Raw genomic sequence first — 4,309 nt, forward strand, 5'->3', positions numbered from 1 at the left:
CAATCTTTCACCCTAGCGTAACGATTGGAGTATTGCATGACAAAATCATATTTCCAACGTTTTTCCTCTCAAATATTGAACCGTTTACTGTTGTGAGGTAAGTCACATACTCACAAAGTTAGAAAGCTGAGTGGCAATGAGAATTCAAGCTTACACAGTCGATGTTTCTACATTGAACAATGAATCTCTCTTATTTAACATTTTGTAACTCGTCAATATGTTATAAATTATCGTCAAATTTTAAAAAATAACTGCGAGAACAATATGTGTTTGTCATTTCGACAGTCGGTTAAATAATAGTATGTGACTTACTTTTATAGGAATGATATCATTGAAGTTAATATTATTTATATAATTTGATATCCGAATTACGTGGAATTTAACTTGGCGCCAATTTTGGTGATATCGAATCTTTTATACGAATGATACATGTTATTATAAGAATATCCTTGAAGAAAAATTAAAACTACTATTAATTGAGTTGGATACTTACAAGGGAACCTCTCGAGGTGACAAATTCTGATTTTAATGAAACTTCGTGAACGTGTAATTTACATAAAGAGATGAATTTAGAAAATATCAGTTGAAGCCCAAAAATGGTTTGAATGGGTGAAATCACCCCTAACGTATATAGCGGTTTTCAGCTTTTTCCGTTATATCTCGAAAAATATTTGAGATATAAAAAAATGTTTTATACAAAAGTTTTACAATAAAATTACCTCTATTTACTCACGTCAATGATATTTTTTTAGAATAATTATTTTACAATTTTTTTTCGAAAATTTTGACAAAAAATTGGTAAATAATTGTTCCGAAAACGCGAATAAATACAGCTGATATATATATATATATTTTTTTTTGTTGTAAAACTTTTGTATAAAACATTTTTTTATATCTCAAATATTTTTCGAGATATAACGGAAAAAGCTGAAAACCGCTATATACGTTAGGGGTGATTTCACCCATTCAAACCATTTTTGGGCTTCAACTGATATTTTCTAAATTCATCTCTTTATGTAGGCTACAAGTTCACATAGTTTCATTAAAATCAGAATTTGTCACCTCGAGAGGTTCCCTTGTTATTATACAGAAAGGGCCGTTTTCACCAACTCGATTAAGCCGAATCGGTGATTAACTGTCAATCATGGGTGGTCAATTCTACTAAATAGCAAAAACAATTAGTCAGTTCCACGGTCAATTAATAGCGTATTTCACTGGCAGAGCTGTTGGTACATTAACCTAATCTGACTGTAAAAGTGAGAGATCTCAGTTAATAAAATACCCAATGTACATTTTATCAAATATCACAATAAAATATATTAAGGATTTCGTGGTTTAATTTATTTCTATATTTTTATTAAACATACATTTTTATGTCGATTTGTGTACAACAGCTTTAATGCGCACTGAGTGCGCACCGATTCTGTCAGTGAAATACGCTATAAGTAAATGGCGTTGGTGAAACCGGCCCAAATGATCCTTCACGAAAAGCACGCATGCTTAGCGCTTTTTTTACCTTTTTTAAAAAAGGTAAGTTTGTATAAATAACATATAATATACTCAGTAAGTCGGATTGCCTATCTGTCTATGGGCAGGAGCACGCGTTACTGGTATTGCAGAATATGATTCAATCGGAAGTCTGCCGGGGAATGAGATAAGAGAAATTAAATTTTATTTTGATATAGTGTAAAATTGAATAATAACATATAAAATACCATGGTATTTAATAATATAAATGACATTTAATACATATTTAAAAATATATAATTATAAATATTTGTAATTATATTTTTTTAATTTTATTATTGAACTGTATATTATGGGCAGAGGCATGCTTTACTAGTAATGCAGAATAAGATTAGACAAGAGAAATTGAATTTTACATACTAATATACTATAAAGATCAATAATAAGATTTAAAAAATATAATTACAAATATTTGTAGTTATATATTTTTAAATATGTATTAAATGTCATTTATATTATTAAATACATATTTTATATAATATTATTAAATTTTACACTATATCGGAATAAAATTTAATTTCTTTTGTCTCCCAATAACGCTCCTGCCCATAGGCAGATAGGCAATCTTGTATTTGTTGTGTGTCTTACTAAGTATATTATATAATCTACAAAATAAAATAGATTATATATCATAAGTCTCGACTGTTTGTCGTCGTGTGTACCCACAATGTCGATCTCCTTAGCATTTTCTGAAAAGAATAAAGTGTTAATATGATAAAAATAACACAATATACGATTTAATCAAATTTATACAATTTATTGACAATAGACTCATGTTTACCTATTAATCTTCTCGGATCCATTACTTTAAACGTAAAACTATTTAACTGATCATACGAATTACGATGTCATCTATGTTCAGTTTCAGGAGTAAACTTGGTAAGAAAACATAACAAAGCTTTTAAATATTTTTTCTCTCTCAAACGAAACGAGTAATAATTAGCAACCGTCTACTAAGTTAACGCTATCTCAGACATATTCCTAAATGAGTGCTCTACAAAAATTAAATTATCCACCGTTTGCAGTTTTTACTTTTTATTTAAAACAATTACCTGTACAACTCATTTAAATTGCTGTTCAACATAATGTCGTCAAAAATACAAATGCGATTGCAATTCTTTCTTAGGCAAACGAGAAGATGCTTCAATAACACAGGCCTGCATGGTTTTGTTGATTGGGATTTAACTATGTTTTCTTACGTAATTTTTCGCGCTGAATCTGAATCCGGCGGCAGAATTGCTCTACCACGTCAGGTTTTTGAGAAAAGTAAGGTTAAAGGTATCAAAATTGACGTTTTTTGACATATTTGTGATTTTTTTGCTAGCAAAGTAAATTTTTTTTCTACTTCCGTTTACGCCATCTGAAAGTGTCAACATTTATTATTTTTTTTAACGCCGTACGTTTTTTTTTCACCGAGATAATCTCTGTGTAGTCACACAAAGAAAAACATTTTTGACACAAAATGTTTGTGTGATTCCGCAGAGATTAACTATGTTTTCTTACGTAATTTTTCGCGTCGAGATTTCTCGAAATCTCAACGTGATAGAGCAATTCTGCAGCCGGATTCGGATTCAGCGCGAAAAATTACGTAAGAAAACATAGTTAATCTCTGCGGAATCACACAAACATTTTGTGTCAAAAATGTTTTTCTTTGTGTGACTACACAGAGATTATCTCGGTGAAAAAAAAACGTACGGCGTTAAAAAAAATATATTTTGAAGATAAATGTTGACATTTTCAGATGGCGTAAACGAAAGTAGAAAAAAAATTTACTTTGCTAGCAAAAAAATCTCAAATATGTCAAAAAACGTCAATTTTGACACCTTTAACCTCACTTTTCTCAAAAACCTGACGTGATAGAGCAATTCTGCCGCCGGATTCGGATTCAGCGCGAAAAATTACGTAAGAAAACATAGTTAAATCCCAATCACCTTTCAACACTTCCAATTTTGCAGGCCTGTGTAATCGGTCTTAAAGTATGATTCAAATTAATACAGTTGCTATACCAAACTGGTCCAGCTTTCAAAAATAAAGTTTTTAGTAGTTTAGTCAGTTGAGGTAAAGTCGACGAGTCGCACCAATTTTCAATAATACCTGAAAATGAATTTCGTAAAAAAGTCCTCATACATAATAATAATTAGATAATAATATTACTTGTGTTTATTACATATAATACTTCAAAATGGATATGCAATAGCTCCTGACAGACTTGGGAAATTGTTCGTTGCAGTTAAACAGAGATGTAAATTTGACAATACGTGAATTTGACAAAGTCCCAAATTTTGTTCCAAACATTCTTCCGTAAATTCCACCGTTTGAGAAAAATCTTTTTGACGTTTTCTGGATTCATTAATAAGAAGCTTTACTTTACCACGAAGAAACCTCGACAAGAAATTTGTCATATATGCATTATGAAACATATCTTTAAACCAACGCTTCATACGTTTAATGTTACAATCATCCTGATCTAACGTATCAATTGTATTCCACAATAATTACATAATTACAATATTTTTCAATAATGCACCTGTTTCGCTCAAAATTGTAATCTCTGTGTAACTCAACTTTCTCATCTGGACATACTTCGAGCCAAATATCAGATTAGTGGCATCACTAAATTCTATAGATAAGGTTTCTTTCTCACAATTATCTATCGAGATTACGTCTTCGTCGAGATTCACAAACGGAGGCATAATCGATCGTGTACCTGTATAAAGTTTCCTGTAGTTAACAAAAATTAAAGGTAAATAAATTACCTCTGTGAAGCTGGCCCCACTTTTTT

General features: G+C 30.5%; 1 pseudogene; it reads right to left on the reverse strand.

Moving 5' to 3' along the window:
• Positions 1 to 2,040: 2,040 nt before the first annotated feature.
• On the reverse strand, positions 2,041 to 3,610 carry LOC108758538 (uncharacterized; annotated as a pseudogene).
• Between the last annotated feature and the right edge of the window lie 699 nt (positions 3,611 to 4,309).

Source organism: Trachymyrmex cornetzi, unplaced genomic scaffold, assembly GCF_001594075.2.
Source record: "Trachymyrmex cornetzi isolate Tcor2-1 unplaced genomic scaffold, Tcor1.1 scaffold1020, whole genome shotgun sequence".
NCBI classification, from domain to species: domain Eukaryota; kingdom Metazoa; phylum Arthropoda; class Insecta; order Hymenoptera; family Formicidae; genus Trachymyrmex; species Trachymyrmex cornetzi.